The sequence below is a fragment of the Panthera uncia genome, assembly GCF_023721935.1.
Source record: "Panthera uncia isolate 11264 chromosome D3 unlocalized genomic scaffold, Puncia_PCG_1.0 HiC_scaffold_9, whole genome shotgun sequence".
NCBI lineage: Eukaryota > Metazoa > Chordata > Mammalia > Carnivora > Felidae > Panthera > Panthera uncia.
This window is the reverse complement of record NW_026057587.1, coordinates 3,262,524-3,286,470: the sequence shown is the minus strand read 5'-3', so window position 1 is coordinate 3,286,470 and position 23,947 is coordinate 3,262,524. Positions and strand designations below refer to the sequence as shown.

Here is a 23,947-nt window from a genome sequence, read left to right as displayed (position 1 = left end):
AGACCGTACGGAATTACACTTCAGTTCACTAAACATTTCAAGATCATCTCAAAATTAAGTCATATTGCTTCAGTCAAATTCCTTCTCTGAATCAAGTAGGTGAGATTATGGAAGAAAGGAAGAAAGAAAGAAAGGAAGAAAGAAAGAGAGAGAAGGAAAGAGGGAGGAAGGGAGGGAAGGAAGGAAGGAAGGAAAGAAGGAGGGAAGGGAGGGAGGGAGGGAGGGAAGGAAGGAAGGAAAGAAGGAGGGAAGGGAGGGAGGGAGGGAGGGAGGGAGGGAGGAGGGAGGCAGGCAGCCTCGCCCATGACTTGGAACCACCGTTGCCCCCAGGCGTGTGGGAAAACCTGGGCAGCGACGATTCTGGCCTCAAACGTTTCAGAGGAGTCGGACTCTGAACGGAGAACTTTGCAGACACCTTGACAGGTTGGTTTTGTGTGCGTTTGGCACTTTGCACGCGCAGAGAGCTGCGTGATGTGAAGCTCGGGGTCTACGCTCGTCTCAAAGAGCTCCTGCCACGTGCGCAAAATACGCACGCGATGCGAATTCCAGGTGGTGAGACAGCACCAGGCCCTAACGTGAGCTGTCAGCCCAGTTTCTTCCTTCAAGGAACGCAACCTGGTGGCAGGTGCCACGGCAGACGATGCCTCAGAGGGAAGGAGACGCGGGACTCCCGCGGCAGCACCCCCGAGGGCTCCGACAGCTACCCCCGGCCTCGCCTGGACCCGGATGTGGTGGGTGGAGCCCCCCCTGACTTCACCCGGCCGCACACCCCTCCTTGGGATTTCCAGGGAGCAGGGGGTCCCGGGTGCGCACCACACCGCTCCTGGAGGCTTTGCTTCAGCCCCTCGGTTGGTCCGCGAGGAGTGAACTCTCATTTCCTCTGCTCCCGCTCTACCCTCACACCTGTGGCTGCCTCGGTCTCCCCATCCCCTCCCGGGGGATGTCGATCCCGGCTTCCGCTCCTGAGCCCTCGACCCTCCCCCATCTCACTCAAGGCGAACCCACAGAGCACTGGGCGGTCGCTGAGGCTTAGTACGGTGGGACCCTGCCCCCACCGTGGCTTCGTCTTCCACCCCTCACCCTCACATCCATCCTTCTCCCGCCGAGCTTGCCGGCTTCGTTGGGCCTGCCAGGCTGTCCCTGCCTCAGGACCTTTGCACAGCCTGGTCCGACCGCCCGGATCTCTCTTCTCTCTGACACGTCCGGGGGCCATCTCCGTCAGGGCTTTCCTCTGACACCCCCTTCCCACTGGCTTCTCCTTGCGATCCCATTCGAAAAGGTGACGCCCGGCCCCATTTCCCCGTTGCCTTTCCTTATCGCGCAGCGCCCACCGCTCACATCCCGTCTTGCAGCGGGCACAGCCCTGACCTGTGAGCTCCACGGTAGCGGGTCGGCGGGCGCCTCTACCCCAGGGACGGACTTGTGCCCGGCTCACCGCGGTAACTTTCTGGCTGAAGTTCACGGAATGACTTTCCTCCCGGCGTCACTCGCTCTTTGTCACCCGTCGCCTCTCGTCCCGCGTGCACAAGGTGTCCTCGAAACAGCCTCCTGGACCCCAGCCCCCCGGCCCCACCTCACTTCCCGCAACGGTGCGTATCCCTACCGTCCGCACGCCTTGTCCGCTATCCGCTCGGATGCCGTGGCATGGCGCACACACCCGGCAGCCTGGTGCGGCCCGCTCTGAGGCGAGCCCGGGGCCGTGCCTGCCGTGCACCCGCCTCCCGCCTCTCTGCTCCAGGACGGGCACCTCCTGGGCACCGGTGCTCAGCAGAGAGCCCTGCACACGGCGGACGCCCCGCCCCCGTGTGTCCAGAGCGAATGGGAGCCCCACCCAGGCCCCTCCTGACGCGGACCGCGCGCCCTCGCGGGCACCTCGGATCCTTACCTCCTGCCCTTTCCCGACCTGTGCTCCACGGACGGCACGCGACAAACGTGTGCCAGATGGAATTAAGCGCCTGAGTTTTAGCCACTGGCGCTGTTTGCGAAGAGTCTGGCTCGTGCCCTTGCCCCGAGAGCCCCGGAGACACCCTTCCCCGCACCTAAGCCGTCCACGCGTCATCCGTCCTCTGCGTGGCTTTGAAATTGCCTTCAGGACTATGAATGAGCACTTCAAGAGCCTATTATAAATTCAGACGTGTCTACGGGGCTTTCAAGTGTCACAGCGGGAACCTCTTCCTCCAGCAGCCTGGGGGTGGAAGGCTCCCCCACTTTTCCAAAGTGGCTCCTCCCCTGGCATTATCCTGGCCTGAAGTTAAAGACGGGGAACAAGAAGGGAAGCCACCTGGCGGTGCGTCTGAAAGCCCCTCCCGGTTTTCTCCAGGCGGCTTCTCTGCTGCGCCGCCGCCGGCTCGGGTCACGGGGGCTCCAGCCCAGATTTCGCCCTTCTCCACACCTGGCCCCAAGCGCCACTGAAGCCGTCATCCCTTGGGGGCCGAAGGAGAGTGCTGATGCAGGTGAGCGGGAAGTGAGGGCGCAGGAAGGCGAGAGCGGAAACGGGAGCGAGGCCGGGCAGGGGGTAAGTGCGAGAGGCTTTGCGGGTTCTCTCGGCCCCGGGCATCAGCGAGCCTCCCCGGCCCGGCCGCACGTGGCCGGGAGCAGGGCCTGGGCCGGGAAGAGCCGTGCGTCCCGGTCCTCGGAACAAGGCCTCGCGCGGGCCACTCAGTCCCCAGCCGCCCCTCCGGCGTAGCCATCCCCCGGGGGCCCCCTTTCCCCCTTCTGGAAAGATCTTGCTCATTTCTCTGTTGATCTGCTGACTTCCTGCAGCCCCATGAGATTATAATCTCTGCGATGAAAGGAAACCTTGGGGCCGTGCTCCCCGTTTATATTTCAAAACGTCTTTTAAAGACCCTTAACCCGACAAGAGGTTCCAACACGAGGGACTTGGATGGACGGGTGTCTCCGAGGGAGTCAGAATCACTTTGTACTGAACAGGGTACGTATAGAGGAAGCACACACTTAGAGAGACTCTGACGTACGTGCAAGCCAACCTTGGCACCCCTCTAGCGACCTTCCCTCCGGCCTCTGGTCACCGGATCGCCAGGCTCTGTTTCGACCACCTGCAGCTTGCTGTTAGGACCTCCGCCTGCCAGCAGGAAAGGACCCTTCACAGGGACGGTTTGAGCTCCGGAATCACTCTCTGCTCACCCGTGGGCCCAGGGGTGCCCAGACACATTCTCCTTCACGGTATGCACACGCCCACACCTGTAGGCACGCTCACACACGTGCACGCACACACTCACTCATGTGCAATTATATCAGTGGCCAATATTTGAATTGGAGGTAAATTCAAATATTGGAGGCCGATATTTGAATAGGAGGTAAACGTCCCACCAGGACAGGGCCTGACTGGGGGAGGAGAGCAGAAGCCTGGGCCACATAATTACTACCCCCCTGGTCCCCCACCCTGCTCGGTCTGAGGGTCTGCGGGGGTGGGGCTCCCCCAGAGTGAGTGCTCCTCAAATTCAGCAGTCTCAGCTCCCTGCTTGCTAGCCCCAGGCAGACCCCCATCTGCGTGCCTAGTTTCTTCCAAGAACTCAGGAGCATTGGTCACGTGTGACATCGGCCACGTGTGAACCGAAAAGCTGGCTCCAAGGCCCTGCAGGTGGCCCTGGAGACAGAGCGTGAGCAGGGGAGGGGTAGAGAGAGAGGGAGACAGAGAATCCGAAGCAGGCTCCAGGCTCCGAGCCGTCAGCACAGAGCCTGACGTGGGGTTCGAACTCACAAACTGAGAGATCATGACCTGAGCCAAAGTCGGATGCTTAACTGACTGAGCCACCCAGGCGCCCCTTGATGTCGTGTTTAAAGCCACGCATCCTATCACCTTACCTGCACACACCTAAGTGCATATTCCTTACAAATGAGCGTTTTCCTTAAAATACACCACAGCAAGACCATTGTCAACAATTCATTAATGTAAAATAACACCCAGTCCGTGTTCAGTTTCGTCAAGTGCCTCTCAAGTATCATTTTTGTAAAATATGACAGGTTTTCCCACCATTCATTGATCATAGTAACAGAAAACACAGAGGTTCAGACGCTCCGGCCCCTGACGCCTCCTACCCTCCCCAGACGGTTTCCGCTTCCTGTCTCACGAAACAATGTTGTTAATATTTCCCTGTGTCCGTCCGTTTTTCAGCTCTGAACATTCACACAAGCAAACGGACACATACCTGTCGTTCTGTACAAATCAATCAGGCTCTGATGACTGTTGGGCTCTTTGCTTTTTTTCCTCCACTCAATACGTCCATCCAGGGGGCTGTGCTGCGGGCGCGTGAGGGGCACGACCGCCCCTCCCCAGGGCTCCCTGCTTCCCCGTAATGTGCAGCACTCTAGCTAACCTCTTGTGGACGTCTGCTTCCTTTTGCATTTTGTGCTACTACAAAAAATGATGCCACGGGGCGCCTGAGTGGCTCTGTCGGTCAAGCGTCCGACTTCGGCTCAGGTCACAATCTCACGGTCTGTGAGTTCGAGCCCCGCGTCGGGCTCTGTGCTGACAGCTCAGAGCCTGGAGCCTGCTTCCGATTCTGTGTCTCCCTCTCTCTCTGCCCCTTCCCTGTTCATGCTCTGTCTGTCTCTGTCTCAAAAATAAATAAACGTTAAAAAGAATTAAAAAAAAAATGATGCCACAAACACCTGCCCGCACGTATGCGAGTATTACTGGAGGACCGCGTTCGGGGGATAACCGCGGTGGCTCTGAGATACGGTTTGCGCTGGGCTCATCCGAGGTGCGGGCCACACAGCAGTGTGACAGGCCTTCAGGTGACCGTGGATGGGCTCTCCTCTTTGTCTTACTGCGCTAACACCTTTGACAACGTGACGTTTACAGTAATTTCGACACTTCCAGTACTGGCATGAAGTAAAGGTTTATTTATGATACTTAATCAAGTATTCCTCTCATGCACAGTGCCACTTTTCCCATTAGTGATTATTTTTTCTAGCAGCGTCAGGCGGGGAGGCATCTTCTCCTGCGCCACGGCGGCCTATTGATCCGCAACGTTGGAGAAGCCTGTGACAAGCAGGGCCTGGAGACCTTCGAGCTGGTGGGCCAATAGCTCAGGAAGGAGGAGCTTGGAGGAGCTTGGTTATCGCTGAGCACTACCGCTGGAGCATTTGGAAGACATCGTCGACAACGGTCTCGGGAAACAAGAATGTCACCAGGTGACGGAGTCCCGCCCTTTGAGTTGCGGGCAAAGTAGCTGTAGGTTGTTCAAAGACAGCAGCGCGGGCTGAGGGACATACGAAGGCTTCTCGGGTGTTCCGAGGCTCGATGCTTTATCTGACTTCCTAAATACGGAGTTCTGTGTCCGAGTGTAAGTCCTGTGGGGCACGCGTGGCTATCACGCCGTGAACCGTCCACGACGGCCTCTGTTTCGGGAAAACAGCACCACACAGTTCTTGAGCCTTTAACGTGTCCTCTCTGCTTGCCTCTTTCCTAACACCTTCCCTCCTTGTCCAAAATCCTTCTGCCTCTTGCCTACGAAAACCAGGCTCTCGTGGAAGGTTTGGGGCCAAAGGTCTGGCTATAAGACAGGGAAACCGGGTCCAGACACAAACGGAGATTTGCGTCTACAGGAGCCGCGGGTGATGACACAACCTTAAAGTAGCAAGGGGCTGCTCCCCCACTGTGTTTCCCGGTCCTTACGTTTAGGAAGGCCGTCTAATAACCCAAGCGCCAAATGCAGGCCAGACAGCCTGTCTCTCCCGGACGGTGGGGTGAAGAGGGGAACGGCAAGGCAGACGCTAATAGAGAACCCTTCGGGCCGCGAGTGCACTTGCAAAGGGGCTGAGGGAAGTAGGTCAGGATGAAGGCACTGCGGCCTCCCGTGGATTCATTGTGACAAAAATAGCTCTGCGGGACTTTCATCGCGAGCACCTGCCTGTTCGTTCAGACACCGGAGCCACAACTCCGAGGAAGCTCCTGGAAATGAAATACTGGTTAGGCCACAGGCCCCATCAAAATGTGAGTCAACGGACAGAACTCTCCAAGTTCTCAGATGTGACAATGCAGGGCTGCTGGTTTATTATGATCATTGTGATTGTATTGCTTTGTTTTCTGCTTGCCTTGTTCTGAGATGGCGTGCCATGTTGGCTGACGAGAAGGTGACGGCACCATCACTGAGACTTTTAGCTACGCCAGGTCAACGGTCTCAAAGACCAAACAAGGAAACCAAAAAAGTCAAACCAAACCAAGTGCGAATTGTCTTGTCCGTTGAGAAAGCTTCTGGAAGGTTCTTGCTCTGCCGGAGGGGCCGCCTCCCTTTCGGCCGCTCTTGATAAAGCACCTTAAGGGGAAGGTTGCCGAGCGCCGCGAACTGGATGTTCGGTGTCCTCCCCGAACCCGTGTGTTGAAACCCTAATTGCAATGTTGGTGTTAGGAGGTGGGGCCTCTGGGAGGTGATGAGTCACAGGGTGGAGTCCCCAAGGATGGGACCCGGGCCCTCACAAGGAGAGCTAGCTCACTCTTTTTCTCCCGCGTGAGGACGCAGGGAGGAGACGGCCCTCCGTGAGCCCAGAGGAAGGTCTCACCAGAGATCCCAACCGTGCCGGCACCCGGGCTCCGGTTTGCAGCCTCCAGAACCCCGGGAAACGAATGTCCGTTGAAGCCACTCGGCCTGGGGTGATTTACGGCAGCAGCCGGAGCCGACAGAGACGCTGCTGGGCTGTCGTTCTCGAAAACAAACGCCCGTGTAGATCAAACCTCGCCTGGCACCAGGGCTGGTGCCCACGGCCACCCCGCTCGGTGCCCACGGCCACTCCCACGGCTGCTTCGGGGAGGTGAGGGCGAGGCTCCAGGGACTGGAAGAGCAACCAAGCAGAGGGAACCTGGGTGGCGGGGCGACCCCACGGAGCAGAGGCACCTGCCAAGCGGGGCCACGCCCCTCCGTGAGAACCCAGCACTGTCTTATTAGGCCAGAGAGGAAAGAGATTCACAAAATCTGGAAAAAACCACAATGCTCTTATTTTTTATTTTTTTAATTTTTTTGCCGTTTTGGAAAATATAGTCATTTTCCCATTGAAATTATGCTATGTCTGCAGGGCGCCTGGGTGGCTCAGTCGGTTGAGCAACCGACTTCGGCTCAGGTCATGATCTTGCAGTTTGTGAGTTCGAGCCCCACGTCGGGCTCTGTGCTGACGGCTTGGAGCCTGGAGCCTGCTTCGGATTCTGTGTCTCCCTCCCTCTCTACCCCTCCCCCACTCACACACTGTCTCTCTCTCTCTCTCTGTCTCTCTCTCTCAAAAATAAACATTTAAAAAAAAGGCTCCTGCCAGCAGCCCCCACCGACCTCCAACTTCCTAATGCAACAGAATGGAAGAAGAAACGCCCACCACGTAGCACTAAGATTGACCACAACTCACCGCCCTGTGCCTTCCAGAAAGCAGGCCCTTTATCAACCTACCTGCATGCCAGCGAAACAAAGGACAGATCGGGCACCAAGAAACCTTAGCACATTTAAAAAGTGTCAGCACCGTCCATGTTTACGGTCCAGAAAGCAGGAGTCATTGTGAAGGTTTAAATAGGAAACTCAGGTTTCCAACAATAAAAATTTGCCTTCTGAAAGTCTGTCAAGGAGGAGGAAATAGACTTTCCGACTGTGGACGTTAGAATAACAATTACAAACACATGAAATCTTAGAATGCACAGGATGTGCCCAGAGCTGCTCTCCTGAGACGTTTTACCACCTTCAGTGGGTTCAGTGGTTTTTTTTTTTTTAAAGAATGTTTCGGAGAGAAAACAGGAAAATGGTGGAAGGCAGACACACATTTAAATCAAGAATCTAACAAATGTAACAAATACCGTATCAGAATGATGTATACATACGCATCTGTAAAGAGGATATGCTATAAACTGAGGAATAAATTCAAATACAGACAATTATTAAAGTGAAAAGGTGAAAGAAATTGAAGCTAAAAGAAACAAGTCGATTATAAAAGAGAGCAAAAATTGTTATAAATACATTTAACAAATACACAGCAAGCATGTATTGTTCTGTTTTGTCTTCCGGGGATGAATGGTATATTAAACCGGGAAGAAAACGAAAATACCTTTCCAAGCCTCGTATAAAAAGGGCCTGAGTAGATTTACAAGCTCTTGGCACTATCCAAACTAATTAATGAATGTAACACATTTTAATACACAATTCGCGTGCGACGATTATGGGATCCTTCTTTCACGGGCGCGGCCACCGGGGTCGTGGGGAGGCTCCCGGGGAAGCAGAAAGCAGGTGTGTCTGCAAGGGCGGGGTGCCCTGTGCTGGCGAAGCACGTGCGTCTGGCTTCCCCCTTTGCTCTGACTCAGCCATCGGTTCTCAAACTTTGCCACGCACAGCATCATGGAGGGCTTGATGGCCACGCGCCGCCCGGCCGGTCCCGGGGACTCTGACTCAGCGGGTGTGGGGTGAGAAGGCTCCGTTCTGTTTCTACCCAGCTCCCAGGTGACACTGATGTGCCGGCCCCGGGGACCCCACTCTGAGAACCTGAGGTCTCAATCAGCGGCAGATAGCGGCTTCAGGAAGACGGCACATCCCGACATGTCACGGAAAGGTCATCCAAGTGCAGTAGAAGGCAAAAAAAAAAAAAAAAAGTGATTTTTAATTTTGCTGCCCCTGGGAGAGAGAACAGAAAAGGTCGGCTGTTGGCCGGGAGCGTCACACTACTGGGGGGGCCTCCTGGCCAGCTGGGGGTGTGCACGCACGTGTGACACTGAAGAACATTCCAGCAGCCTCGTGCCCCTGCAAATCACTCAAAGCAAAAGCAACTCTGAAGGGTAAAATATGCGAGCGAATGTCCAGCATTTCCCGTGCTGGCCTCCCCCTCAGGCTCCCTTTGAAATATTAAACGCTTTAAGATGAAGCTTTGGCGCCCATAGTTTTCCGGCATCCCAGGCGCGTCATCTGTCGGGCTATTAGGTAGCGCGGCCCCGGCGGGAGAGGAAATCCCTGTGGTGGCCGAGGCCGCCCGGACGGAACGCGTGCAGAGGACGTGACGCTGTGTGTGCCCAGCCTCAAGTGGGGTCTGGCTTCTGGCGTCCAGCTTCCTGCACTTGGCAAGGCCGCCCCAAGGTCAGAGCTCCCGGCCCAATCCTCTGCCGGGTCCCGGTCCCAGCTGGCGCAGGTGTGGCCTTCCACCCCTTCCGACTGGCTCACCGGATCTGGGCATCAGAGGGAGGCCACCCCTGAGCCCTGGCCCTATTCCAGCGGCTGCTGTCTGTAGAGACCCCTGAACGCAGGCCGGGCAGGGGGGCACCCACAAGAGGCACAGAGAACACCACGGCTCCCGGGGAGGGGGGTCCCGCCATCACAGCAGAGTGGGTGGGAAAATGGCACCCTGGCTCCCATCTGGTGCTGACCCGCTTCCTGCCTGGAGGTCGCAGGTGCACTGCTGTGGAATGGCTGACTCGGGCCCCTGCTGGGGAGGGGGCCACCCGCCCTCTAGGCCTCGCTCCAAGGAGGTACACGGGTCAGGGTCAGCCTTCTCAAGAACTCCTCTTCCCACTACGGAGGCCCAAGGGCGACCGACCCCTCTCCCACCTGGCCTGGCCAGTGGCACCGCCCCAGCTGGGATTCTGCAGCCGGTGACACAAACCAGTGGGAACGGCTGGAGATTATTTTATAAACTGTGGTCACACGGGGCCTGGGGACGGGGGCACGCCTGCCGGGCGGTTCCTGAGTCCCGGCGCTGGACCTCAGGCCTCCTTCGGACTCGCCTTCCCCACCGCCCACAGCCCCTCTTGCTGGGGACGGTGAGCCCCGTTGCTCGCCACCCGGTCCCTGCCTGCTGGGACGGACCCGGGGAGCGGGTCTCGCAGGGGAGCCCCGAGAATCCCACAGGTTGCTCGTCCCGTGGAAAAGGGAGTTGAGAAAATCGTGACCGAGGACCTAAGGTCACCGGCCTGGTTTCCCGGGCTCGGATGGTCAAACGTCCTCCTCGACTTTGCTCCGTGGCTGGCATGTCCGGCCTGGGCCAGGGCGACGCTGGGCCGGGAGCTCGGGGCTTTGGAGCTGGGCACCGAGTCCCAGAAAACAGCTGCTGAGGCTTTTGAAGTCAGTGTTTCATTACAAACCAGGTACAGTTGTTTCTGTCCATTTGCCCCGAAAGCCTGAGTCAGCAGGACCCGGGGGCGGGGCGGGGGGGGCAGTTTTCTCTTCTGTGTGACTCCTGGAATCCCTGGCCTGTCCTCAGGGCTGCTGCTGAGGCAGCAGAGAGGGGCTGGGGGCGGGGGGCACGGGCCATGGGGTCCGGGGACCCGGCGGCTTGCAGGCCGGCTTCCCACCCCCGTCCCCTCGCACCACGGACAAGCCGGGTGGGGCCCCTGTGGAGAGTGCTAGAGAGTCAGACGCGTCGTTGCCCCGCACAACTACGGGCAGCCAGGCAGCTACACACCCTGCATTTCTTTTTTCTTTTTTTTCTTTAATGTTTATTTTTGAGAGAGAGAGAGAAAGAGAGCAGGGGAGGGGCAGAGAGAGAGGGAGACAGAGAATCCGAAGCAGGCTCCAGGCTCCGAGCCGTCAGCACAGAGCCCGATGCGGGACTCGAACCCACGAACCGGGAGATCATGACCTGAGCCGAAGTCGGACGCTCAACTGACTGAGCCACCCAGGCGCCCCACGCCCTCCATTTCTAAGAGCCTAAATCCCGGACCCGCACGACTCTGCCGACTTCTGTTTGATATCACGTGACAAGACTCCATGCTGAGCGCCCGGGACCTGAGGGTTTGGGGTGGCAGGCCCGAGAATGTGTACTCTTCACCCAAATAGCTCCTGACCCTGTCCTGTTTCTCCTGGTCTCTCCTGGAGACCACGCCTGGCGGCCACAGCAAAGCCCCCAGCCCCAGAACGGTGGCGCTGGGCAGCTGGAGACAAGGTGGGAAAGGTGGTCCGGTACCATCTCTGGGTGCCCGGGGCCCTGCTCACAGGACCGGGGGCTGTGTGCCCGCCTGTGGGTGCTCCTCTGTGCCTTGGCTTCAGTTAGCCCCCGGGGGTTGTGCCTGCACATTTCTGAGGCCAGATATGCCCACGTTTCCCCTGTAAAGGCGCCCACAGACTTCACACCTCTTAGCCAATAAAAACGTGGCCGTCTCTCGGGGGGGAGCAGGACTCTGGAGAACCACACCATTGACTTTACGGGAAACCCTGGACTTTATGGAAATTCTCCTGCACACTTGAGGGCAGGGGACACTCCTGGCCAGCAGACCAACGGGGGGCCCTCCCCACCGCCCCAGAGGAGCTGCAAGCCCGGCCCGGGCCCGGCTGGGCGCGCGAAGGCAGAAGACAGCCGGAGAGCCCTGCTACGGGCAAGCAGCATTGCCCGGATGCAGGAGCATGGGGGAGGAGGGCTCCGAGATGCGCCAAGGTCCAAGCATGGACCGCGGGCACACCATCCACGGGTCTGAGTGTAAACCCCACGTGCACCGTTCACGGGTCCCGGCGTGGACCCGTGTGCACCCTTCGTGCGCTGAGAAGGCAGGGGTGGACCCAGCCCCGAGTCCCTGACAGTGTTCTGCACAGGCAGGTGGAGGGACTCGTGCGTCCTCGCTGCCCTGGGAGCCACACCGATGTGAACTTCCTTGTCCACAGTCGCGCAGCCAGCAGGTGCCGGGAGGCAGGCTTGGCCCGAGCTTGTGTTCCTCACACACCTGTGTTCCCAACAACCCCTCTATAGACACACTTACGGGGGTGTATCAGTTTCCCGGAGCTGCTGTGACAAATGATCACAAACTGGGTGGCTCCAAGCAACAGAAATTCATCCTCTCAGAGTTCTGGAGGCCAGAAGTCTGGAAGCAAGGCGTGGGCGGGGCCGCGCTCCCTCTGGGGCTGCAGGGGGATCCCTCCTGCCTCCTGGGCTCCCGGTGTCCCCAGGCGTCCCGCACCCCTGGCTGCATCACCCGTGTCTCCGCCCCTGTCTTTCCCTCGTCCTCTCCCCTAGGTCTCTGTGTTTCCATCTTCTTCCTCCTCTTACGGAAACACCCTAAACCCAGGGTGATCACATCCCAGGACCCTTGACTCGATTTCATCTGAGAAGAGCTGTTTCCAGATAAGGGCACATTCACAGAACCCGACATCAGGACACAACCCAATTCCCTGCAGCCGGTTTATTCATTAGGTTTTGAGGGAAATGAGAAAATGAGCCATTGGAAACTCAGGAGGGACCGACAGAGAATAAGGTGAGGCCTCCAGCTTAGACGAGGGCACAGATTTGGACTCGAGGCAGGAGTGACAGTAAGATGATGGGAACAACTGTGCGTCCTGCATCTGGAGGGGGACCGGCATACATCCCGGGGGGTGGAGGGGGGGCCTGTCAGATGGCCTTTCAGGGAAGCCTGTGGCTGGTCCCCCTGAGCGGGGGTGGAGATGTTTTGGAACGCGACAGAAGTGGCCGCACAACATTGTTCACTTTGAATCCTTGCCTTCACGTGAACTTCAGCTCAATAAATCATTTGGAGAAAAACCAACCTAAAGGTGTGTGGGGAGGGGAGCGAGTGGGCGGTGGGCAGGGGCAGAGCAGGAGGCCACTAAACGGGGCGGACTGGGTGTGTCCCAGAGAACGGCTCTCAGGGTGGACACAGACGGACTTGTTCTAGAATGACCAGCGTCCTTGGGCCGAGGGGCTGGGCGGACCCTGGCCTGCGGGCACGTGCCCTGGGGCCCCCTCTGTGGACGCCTCTGACAGGTGGAAAGTCAGGAGAAACGGAGGCTCTGCCTGGGGGGGGGGGGGAGCACCGCCTCCGCCTCCCCCGCGAGAGCCCTGGAAGAACCAGGCTGCGGAAAGGGAGGAGCCGCGGGCGGCTGGTCTGCGACGCTGTGACATCGCAGCTGCCTTTCCCCGCCTGCGTCTGGTGCCCGTTTTCTCCGGACTTTTTGGGAGAGCTCGGCTAGACCTGGCCACTCACCGCCTTACTCTGTGCATCGCCGTTTCGTTAAAAAGAAACCTAAAGATTCACTGAGCACCTTGCACCTTGAGGCTCAGGCTCTGAGCCGGGGGAGATCGATCACCATGCTGTCACGTAGCATCCTTGCCTCCTCCTTCTCTTCAATCGTCATGTCCCGTCTGTGAGGTGGGGGTGGCCCCGCATCTCTGTGGGAGTGGGGATCACGTTCCTCGCACGCTCCCTGAGCTCTCCTCCTCATGCAACTGTCAGGTCCGTCTGTTTTCCTGCAGATGCTCGAGAAACGTGGAAACGAGGCCAATAGCTCGCGTCTTGAGACCGTGCGGCACCCAGGGCTCCTGCAGGAAGCGGCCGGCATCCGCGGGAACGTTTGTGCTCCCACCGAAGTGGATTTGTGGAAGTCCTGGCCCCCAGTGGGACCGTGTGAGGAGGCGGGGTCTCTGGGGGCGACCAGGTTTAGATGCGACAGGGTCGGCACCTCTGTGGGAGGCAGAAGTCAGCAAAGTGTCTGCATACTCGGGGGAAGGTGGCGGGGGGAGGAGACACGGCCAGACGGTGGCCGTCCGTGAGCCAGGACGCTGCCCTCGCCTGGGACGGAAGCTGCCAGCATCCAGATCTGGGACGCCTGCCTGCAGAGCCCTGAGGGGTACACGTGTCCTGTGGGAGCCGCCCGGGATCGCTCAGGCGGGCCGACCTGGAGGCCATCTAAGTCACTGACACCCTAGCCAAGTGTGGGTGGCGTGGAGAGCCCAGCAGTGGATGGCAGGGCTGCGTGGACACCCGGGTGGGCACCGTGATGTCTCGGCCCCAGAGGGCTGACCCCTAGGGACGGGAGCCACAGCCAGACAGGAGCGGGGCAGTGGGGAGAGGAAAACCATCACTGCTCTGTCAGGCGGGCCCAGAGCGCAGGGCAGGAGACGGTGAGTAGGGGCCGGCAGAGCAGGGAGGACCGAGGGCCCGAAGGGGCAAACGGCAAGGGAGCAGCCCGGCGTGGGTTCCCAGAAGGACTTGGAACCTGACAAATACCCAGTGCAGACAAGGTGTGGACGCGCTCACGGCACGGCGTGCACGCAGGCGTTCAGCTAAGGCCAGATGCCCGATGGCCGCTCTGACAGGTGCTTACACCCGTGTCCTCATTTCACCCTGCCGCACAGCCCTGTGGGCAGGAGCTAGAAGGTATTTCTAGGGACAGCCGGCGTCCCGCTGGCCTGCACCTTGGCCGAAGGTGGCTTGGAAGGACAGGGCAGGTCACACTGGCTTTCGGGTCCCGGGGATCAGCCCTGCCGGTCTCTGCTGAGCTGGCGGGGGGAGGGGCGGGAGGGTCTGTGACATCCCTGGTGGCTGGGGCTGCTCAGGACAACGTTCCTACCGCCAACTGATTTTTTAAGGATGGGAGGGAGCATCCCAGCTGAGGACCCCTAGCAATGTAGACGCTGATCAATTCCGGGCTGAGCTGGCACTGGGGCATCCGTTTTAAGAACTATGACACGTCTAAAGTTTCTAAAATGAAAAGCTTAAACGAAAAATGTGGTGCGTCCCTGCCCTTGCAGCCCCAGCTCACAGACGTTCCCCTGGGAACACGGTCGTACACGTTCCCTTCCCTCCTAAAGGTTCCCGAGTCTCCGTCCACACGCGGGCTCTGCCCATGGCCAGACGCGGGGCTGTAGGTACATAAACCTCCTGAAAACAGGTGAAACAAAGGCCACGCAGCCGTTCCCTGGCCGAGCACTGAATTTAATGAGCTTTATCCTTCCTGGAGCCTTAATCTAAATAAGAAACATACCAACCGCCATAAAAGCTACGGCCCTTTCTTTGAAATCTCAATTAAAACCAACACAAAACGAGAGCGTTTCGAGTCTCCGTGCAGGACCGTCTTGCAGGAAGAAACTTTTTTTTAAATTTGGTAACTCAAGTTGGAGCCGCTCCCCCATCCCTCAATTCCACTGTCGTTTACTTAAAAAATAACTAAACCTCGCAGACCAGAAGGGATCCACGGAGACGGGACACGGGAACGTCCAGCATCTCAAAACCAATTTTGAAACATTTTCAGTTCTGGCTAAATGCCAGAACATGTTTTGACATGATTCTTCCCCCTTAATTTATAACCTATGTGTATCTGCGAGGAAATTCAAGCCTTATGTTTCTGATTCCTTTACACTTAACTCATCAGACGCTGTCCTGTAAGAACCATTTGATGTTAAGGGGCTTTGAGCACTTTTTTATGAGGCCTTTTAAACCTGTTCCCCCTTAGAGACAGGAAGCCAGGTTTTTCCAGAAGTAAACAGACTCGGCCCACAAAAAGTGTCCCTCGTTGGCCTGGAGACCAGACCCGTCAGCACATTGGACCAAACGGCCCAACGCACACTCTTTCCAGGGCTGAGGTCCTCTGGTTGAAAGTCAACATGCCGCTAAAGACAGGGACAGCGTGATTCTGACAAGGAGGAATGATCCCACCTGGGGACCCTTTTCTTGCAATTTATGAGAGAAAAAAAAAAAACCAAAACCACAGGTGGGGGATCCGTGGCAGGAGGGGGAAGGAGGTGAGCTTCTGTTCTGGGTGAGCTGGGAGGCGCCCCGCCTCCCGGGCCTGGAGAGGGCCACAGCGTCCTTGCCTCCTCCGACGGGCAGGTGAAGACTAACTTCTCTCCTCGAACCCAGGTGGCTCCGAGACTCCCTTGTCAGACAGGGCTCGGGTCTGGCCCTCGCGCACACAGCCCGCACGGAGGGGCCACCCTCTGTGAACCCAGCGCTGAGGCTGGTGGGCCGCAAGCGGGGAGCCCTACAGAGGACGGCCATCATCAGGGCGATCAGAGCCCAACAACCCGGCCGAGCCCTTCCAGAATGCCCGACTCACCAGATCACCGGCAAAACCAACGCGCCGCTGGGAATAAGAGTTTTAGGTGCTTGCTACAGAGGGACAGACGGCCAGAGCCCGGGGTGGGTCCACTCACCTCCTCGGCTCTCCTATGAAGCCCTCACGAGCCGCTTTTGTGCCAGTGGGAGCCCCTCTGTCCGTAGGTTGCGAGGAGGAGAAGACCCTGCCGTACGATCTAAAAAGTCATTTCGGGACCGAGCAGCCCAAATGACCTCGTTCAGGCTCGGACGGCCCCAGCGTTTCATGATGTGAGCACAGCTTTGGTTCAGATTCTCTGAAAATACCTTCCCCTCCAGGTACTGGCCTTGCCATGCCACCGGACCCCGGGAGGGAGGGCCTGTGCCCACCGGGTGACAGAGATGCACCGTGACCCCGCACGTGCCCACCTCCCCGGGGAGCCGGATGGAGGGAGCCCATGGAGGCCGGAGCGGGCGCCTGCACCCCTGTAACCACACGGAGCCACGAACAGAGAAAGGATCCGGTGAATCCTGGTGGGGGCGGGGAGGCAACCAGCTCACGTCCATTCGTGAAACGGACGCCACGGCCACGCTTTCCCTACAATGAGAAAGACCTCCAAGTTCTGCTCGTTGTTACCATAATTCAAGAGCAGGAGATAAATCATACACTTATAAGAACTGAGGTAATATTTAACGTAGAGAAAGAGGGGCGCCTGGGGGGCTCAGTCGGTTGAGCGTCCGACTTCAGCTTGGGTCATGATCTCACGGTTCATGGGTTCGAGCCCCACATCGGGCTCTGTGCTGACAGCTCGGAGCCTGGAGCCTGCTTCGGATTCTGTGCCTCCCTCTCTCTCTGCCCCTCCCCTGCTCACGCTCTGTCTCTCTGTCTCTCTCTTTCTCTCTCTCAAAAATAAATAAAGAGTAAAAAAATAAAGTAGTGAAAGAAAACGAGGTGTGAGAAATTCTCACACATACACTTCGGCTCACGCGTTGAAGACTATGCTGCCTGCGTTTCTATCTGAGAATAAAAACAAAGACAGCTCATGGGGGGGTGGTTGCTGGAAAAAGTCAGCGGGCAGCTGCCCAGAGGGAGACGCTGCCCTCGCTGGGGGCACCTGCCAGTTTCTGCGGTGTAGACGCTCCCACTGTGTGGAGTTCAAGCCGCCAGCCTCACGCAGAGATGGGAAGGATGCTGACAACCGGATCTCGCACCCAGCTCCCGAACTTCTGCAACATCCCTTAACGAATGTCAGCATTGAGGGGCACGCAGAAATCTGCCCGGGTCACTGCGACCAAAGCCGTCCCCGGCGCCGTCAGAACCCCACGCCGGAAACAAAGCCGGGCTTACCAAGGACGGGCTGCCTTTGCTAGCCGCTCCCTGATTGTTTCCCAACAGCCAACTCAGGGAATTGGAAAACCCGCTCCCCCCTCCCACAACGAATTTGTGAAGCCAGAAGGCCCCAGAAAACACTGGTCAAGTTTGGGATGACAGAGACGCGGAAAGAACAACACACGTTGTATGACAGAAGTAGGTGTCAGAAAGAGCTCAGAACCAGGCACGTGCCGGAAGGGGGGAGCCAAGTCGGGGCCAAAGGGACGGCCGTGAGCTTGGGGAAGGAAATGTCACAGGGTAAATGTAATGCTTGTCTCCGGGGGGAGGCAAGCGCAGTCATACAGGGACAGGGGTCGGGGGAGCACGGGTCAGACGCGGGGTGTGGAGGACAGCGGGGAGAGAGCCCAATTTAAATCATTCGTGCCGGGGACCCGCTGGAAAGCCGCTGTAATTCTCCCCCAAATTTGGGGTCTAGAACAGGGCATAGACATGGCAGGCTAGCAGAGTGTTTTTACAAGTTGTGATTAGTTGTCCATATTTAAAAGCGTAACACTAACCGCCCCCCCCAAAAAAATCAAGATTTCTGGTTTATCTTGAAAAATCAGAATTTCTGTTAACACCAGCCTCCCAAATCTGCACTGCAGCAGTGGTTTGGAGCTTAGCTGCAGCAGCCTTTCAGACAGGACACATAGATCCAGAGACCCTATAACTCTCCTTGTTTACTCTCTCCCATTATCTGCTTCATTCACTGTTTCTCTAGCCCTACAGGTGTTTGGATTTGCAGCCTCTGATGTACAAAGTAGTACGCAATTATCCTATTATTTTTAATAGCTTTGCAAACCCTCTCTCACCCATCCCAACCATTCGTCCATCTATCCATCCATCCATTCAACTATCCATCTGTCCATCCATCCATCCATCCATCCATCCACCTGTCCATCCACCCATCCGTCCATCCATCCATCCATCTACCTGTCCACCCATCCGTCCATCCATCCATCCAAACTTCCACCCACCCATCCACCTGTCCACCCATCCATCCACCTACCCATCTGTCCACCTGTGTATGTGTCCATCTGTCTGCCCATCCATCCATCCTCCCATCCATCCATACATCCATCCACCTACTCATCCATCTTTCTTTCCTTCCTTCCTTCCTCCCTCCTCTTTCTTTCTTTCTTTCTCTCTTTTTTCTTTCTTTCTTTCTACATAATACATATTTATCACTAAACACTGAAATTGAGAAAGTATAAAGAAGAATGTAAAGATTGTCCATAAATCCTGCCAAGCACAGATAACCACTGTAAACATTTCATGTCTTCCCAGGAATATACACACATTTGACGAAAAACGAGATGGTAGGGTCCACAGAATGTATCGCATGCCCTGCCTTGTTCAATTAACAGCAGATTAATATTCAAAATGCCTAACGACTGATGTGGCCTAGGTATGAACCAATCAGAAAACATGCCAATCATAAACAGCCAGAGGGCTGCCCTGGTCTTCCCTGGCTGGTGTCCACCTGCTTAGTAACACGGTTGGCCATCTGCCCATGTTAATAACATGTTTCTACATAATTACTGCAATGACTACATGATATTCTAAGGATTTACCACGGTTGAATTGAACAGTCAACCTGCTGGTATACACCTAGATTGTTTCCATCTTTCAATACATTTAATGTTAGTAGAATTCCTGCCTCACAGGGTCCACCCATCTGAAAAGGTGTTGGATACACGTTGCATTCGCTACAGTGAGGACAATCCACATTAGATCCCCACTGGCATGACACGGGGAACCCGTTTCTCCACGCCCAAGCCAAATCTAGGTATTAGGAGCCTTAAAACGAGAGTGCCGACGTCTTAGGCAAAAATAATCATGTTTTCACACACGCACGCTTTGATTACATTGGGGGAGATGAACTTTATTTCTACAGGTTTACGGATGATTGTATTTCTTCCCATTTGAATCGCCTCTTTATAGACCCATGCAGGAAACTATAGTTTTTGCTTTTTAATTTTGTTCATGGGGATTTCGCATTTTATTTTTATTTTTATTTATTTATTTATTTTTAACGTTTATTTATTTTTGAGACAGAGAGACAGAGCATGAACAGGGGAGGGGCACAGAGAGAGGGAGACACAGAAGAGGGAGGGAAGCAGGCTCCAGGCTCTGAGCCATCAGCCCAGAGCCCGACGTGGGGCTCGAACTCACGGACCGTGAGATCATGACCTGAGCCGAAGTCGGACGCTTAACCGACTGAGCCACCCAGGCGCCCTGGATTTCGCATTTTAAATTTTCTTTTTATTTTATTTTATTTTATTTTATTTTATTTTATTTTATTTTATTTTTTTGCCATACAGAATGTGTAAGTTCGATGGAGTCAAATCATTTTTGTTACTGGTTTTGGCTGTGGTGTCACATACTAGGAAGATTCCTTCCTGGTAAGTGATAGGTAGTATTTACCAGAATTTACTTGGCACGGAATGACAATTTCAAATAGCTTTTTCCCCCTGATGGTAGTATTATTTTTACATTTACGTTTTTGAACAGTCCAAAATAGATTTTGATAAATGTATGAGAGCTCTGGTATAAATATGTCCCCAAATCTAAAACAAGCCTCAACACTATTGATTGAATAAGGCATTCTTTCTTATTCATTTGAAATAAAGTCCCAAATGCATTTAAGGCTCTTTCTGGGCCTTATATTTTGTTTGTTTCAATGCTGTTTTCCCATACTGTTTTCATTACTGTAGCTTTAAAGGGCACCCGACCGTTCTGAAAATTACACTCTTTCTTACCATTGTCTCAGTTTCTTCCCCTCCTTTGGGTCTTTGCTCAGATTTGATGGCTTAATATCATTTTGTAGAGTTCCAAAGAATACAGGCTTTTACATAGGAATTGCATTATATTTAGGGATTGATTTGGGGACAACTGACATGTTGGCCAGGTACATGGTATCATTTGGCAAGTATTTGACCCAATTATTTTCTCTTTCCGGCAACAAGTGGCGTTTTCTTCCAAAGGGCTTGTGCACCTTGTTTCTTGGAGGTTTACTTACGCTTTTCGTAGGTTCTGCAAAGGTGGTCTTTATGTCCTTTATATTTTCAACTGGTTACTGCTGGGTCCTAAGGAAGCTGATAATTCTGCAGATTTGTTTTCTCTTCGTTTCCTTATCAACGGAAATTTGTTTTCCTTCGTTTCCTTCCTCTTTCTATTCCGTTCTCATAGATTCTGTTTTAAGCTAATTATCTTTTCGATCACATCGTCAGCAAATACTGACAGCTTCCGCCGGTCTCCCTTGTGTCTCCTCCTCGTGCCTTACTTCACGGCATGGTGGGTCCGGCACGTCTGGGGTAACGTTGGACAATCGTCGAGAGCCTTGTTCGGTTCCCGCTTTCATAAAAATGCCTCTAGTGTCCCACCGTTATGGACATTGCGTGCCGTAGGTGTCCAGTGATCCTCGGGTCCTCATTCGGCAATTCCTGGAGAGTCGAAGCCGCCTGTGGGCACCGCTCCTGAACGAGAATTTAGACCCAGGTGAGCATACTCGGAAGACAGTCAGCAAAGTGATGCCAAGTTGTCTGGGCCACAGTTTTAAGAATCCAACCAGAGGCAGGGAACACATAACGCTCAACTTTAAAGACACGGGGGCTTCGTGGGGAAAATGAATTAGATGAAGGATAGCAGACCATGTGTCAGAAGGAGAGCCAAGAGGCAAGAGTCATAAGGAAGCAGAGTTTACTTCAATGTAAGACGTTTTTAAAGACGGAGAGCTCATAATCCAAGCTGGGACACCCAAGTGGTGGTGCCCAAGAGAAGGCCGTTTAATTGTGGCCAGGAACAATGTGCAAGAACTTTACAGTGCAGGTGGTGGTGGATGGTTACTCAGACTAGGTCAGGGGGCCAGCATCCTCAGCACCGCCTGGGAGTCTATTACAAACTTTATTCCTCTTTATTACAGTTCATTACTCTCGGGTCCCGCCCAGACCTACAGAATTAGGATCTGATAGGTTATCAAGAGTTCCAGGTGATTTGTATGCACATTAAGATTTCAGAAGCACTGGACTAGTTGACCACATCAAATACGTTTTCTTACCAGTCATAAGACCCCCAACTCAAGGACTCTCGGAGGACCCAGGCAGTTAATTACCTCAAGTATCAAGAAGCCTGGAGGTGTAGGAGCTTGATGGAGTCATCGTGAGGTTGGCGTTCTCATTTTGCACCTGCCATCCTCAGAGCGATGGCTTTAATACTGAGTTTATTGCCTCACGGTCACAAAACGGTTGCAACAGCTCCACATACGACTTTCACACGCTACTTCTGTGCAGGAAAAGGACAGGCTTCCTCATCATCTGTCTTTTTACCACGAAGCACAATCTTTCCTAGAAGCTTCCCTGACTTTCACCTACACACACCCACTCTTCTGTCCCACCTGCTTGGCCAGACTGAGTGATTTGAACACCCCTAACCCAGTGGGATCATCTTATTTACAAGAAAAAAACCTTGAGAAGACAGAGGTGGGCTGGAAATTAAAACACATTTCCAACTTTGTTTGATGCCCCTTCCTCTCTTACACTTTTCTCTCTCTAATGCCCCGTCTCTCTTTTCTCTCTCTAATGCCCTCTATTACCCAAAAGATGTCACGCAATACTGTGAACATTGCTGCGGTATCGGGCTTCATTGGTGGAAAAAACCCTTAGACGAATGGTTACATTTTGTAATTGACCTTTCCCTTTCATTCTGATTGTGTTTCTTTTTGCCTGCGCAGGCCTGTATTAGCATTAGAGCAAAGTAGAACCACAAATTCTTTATACATCTCTCACATCCTCTGTCTGCTATGCCACGCACAGAAGGGCAAGTTGACTTTTATTCTCCCAGTACTTAAGAAAGTATGTCTTCCCTTTAAGAAAAAAAAAAAAGTGTCAGCTGGCTTACAAGGTTCCTGAATTTAAGCTGTGGCCTGAAATGCAAGGACAGTTAGCCAACATGGACACAGGTTGGTTAACATCACTCCAGATGAGCTGTGGGAAGAAAAGCCTTTTGCAAATGAAAAATCTTACTGGGAGCCAGCAGAGCCCAAGTGTTATGAGAGGGCGGCCCGGAGGTAAACAGGTGCTGCCGTGCCCCAGGGGCGAGCGAGGGAGGACGCAGCCCCGACCCCAGAGCTTGTCTCTGCTGATCAAAGTCGGCACCGGCACCTGCCCCCCATAATCACGGCCGCCCACCTTTCAAAGCAGGCCGGGATAGATCACCTGTCAGGGTTGATAACTTTGTAGTCCTGCCTGAGTTACAAAAACATTGTCAAGGTAGGTTTTTAAGAGGTTTTTTTTTCCCCCTTTCTTTCTTCTAGTGCAAATATTCCCCCAAACGCCATGGAGTGCTCCCTTTGAGGACATCTGTTGGGAGAGACCCCGGGTCGTCAGAGACCGCCCGAGAGCATCCCATCCATCATTACCGCGCTCCCGGAAGCCACCGATTCCAGAAGAGTCCCTCCGTGTGGGACGGAAGCATGTGTTTCAAGGATGGATGTTAAGAACTCTTTCCTACAAACTGAAGCCCTCTGGATGCGGGCTTGGTATCCGCCCTCCTCCCTGCACAAAAGACGTGTCTTAGAACAACAAAGCGAAACTCAGGGACTTTCGAGAAGTGCCCCTCGGCTGCAGATAGTGTGCGGGGTCCGGGACATCACCTTCCCAGGGGCGGGACTGTCGGGAGTCCCCAATTACGAAGGCTCACCCCGGCAGCGGCAGAAACTTCACCCGCAAGGATTTCAAACGCCTCCTTCCCTCCTCCCTCCAGCTTGGCCTTCACACTCTTAATAAAACATTAAAAAATACGCCACGCTATGTTGCCTGAGCGTGTTCGGCGAGCTTCCCTGAAGTCTGGCCGTTTTTCTCCGTCGGCCCATTACAGCCACCTCCATCCATTTGCGTACAGAAATGTCCATGCATGAGGTCTGAGTCCCCGGGAAGTGAGTGTGATGTGATTGTGTTCAAAGAGGAAGGCCGAGCACATTCTCCACCGTGGCAGAGACACTGCACCTGCCTTTTCAACTTGAAAGACCAGTGGGTATCCTGTGTAACCGAACACGGCATTGGGAAAGTGTTTCTCTAAAAGAAACCCTCATTCTCTTTAAAGATCACTCCTCATTAGCCTGCGGGGCTTACTTTCTGGGGGAGGGAGAGGCCGTAAACACAACGCCCGCCCTCCTCTGTCCTCCGCCACATCGTCTTCTGGGTACCGTGCACACGGGGGTTTCTCCAGGCTCCGGACAGCCGTGGGGAGCAGACAGGTGAACACGTTGGACCACTTAGGGGACGCTGAGCCCCCAGCGAGGCAGGCACCGACAGCACCCCCATTTTACAAACAGAGAAACGGAGGCAGACAAGTCCAGCAGCCCGCCCCGGCGGTCGAGGCAGACTGGAAACAGGGGCAGAGTGGGGGCGAGACGGTGCTCGGTCCCAGATCAGACGGCGGCCCCGCGCCCTGCAAGTGTCAGGCGCCAGCTTGGACCCCGGTCTCTTGTCTGCAGCCCCGAGAAGGCGGTGTGGGAAATCGGAGGACATCCACTGCTTGGCGTCACTTCTTGACTTTTCTTTTCTGTTTTCGGTCTTGAAGCAGCATTCCCGCGGGCGCCGGTAGAGGATTAAAGAATAGCAGCCCGTGGAGATCATTTTAATTTTGCTTGGGTGGCCCAAGGGGTCAGTTAGAGAGAGAGGCGAATGCCCCAGGCTCCGGAGGGTGGCCGGAGGGATTCGTAGGCGCCCACCCTCCTAGCTCCCCTTACCTCTATCTGGACCACATATCTGCTTCCAGATGAGACCGTCACGTGATCTCCCGCAACACTCCCACTGTGACCCTGAGAAATTTGGTGGCTGCTCTTCCTCTGCTTGTCC

The 23,947-nt window shown here is 55.1% G+C and overlaps 1 protein-coding gene across 1 annotated transcript in view; it reads right to left on the bottom strand.

Moving 5' to 3' along the window:
• The window catches only part of RAN (RAN, member RAS oncogene family), a 595,260-nt gene that overhangs the window by 432,692 nt on the left and 138,621 nt on the right, over positions 1 to 23,947 (bottom strand). The gene's annotated exons all lie outside the window — the stretch shown is intronic.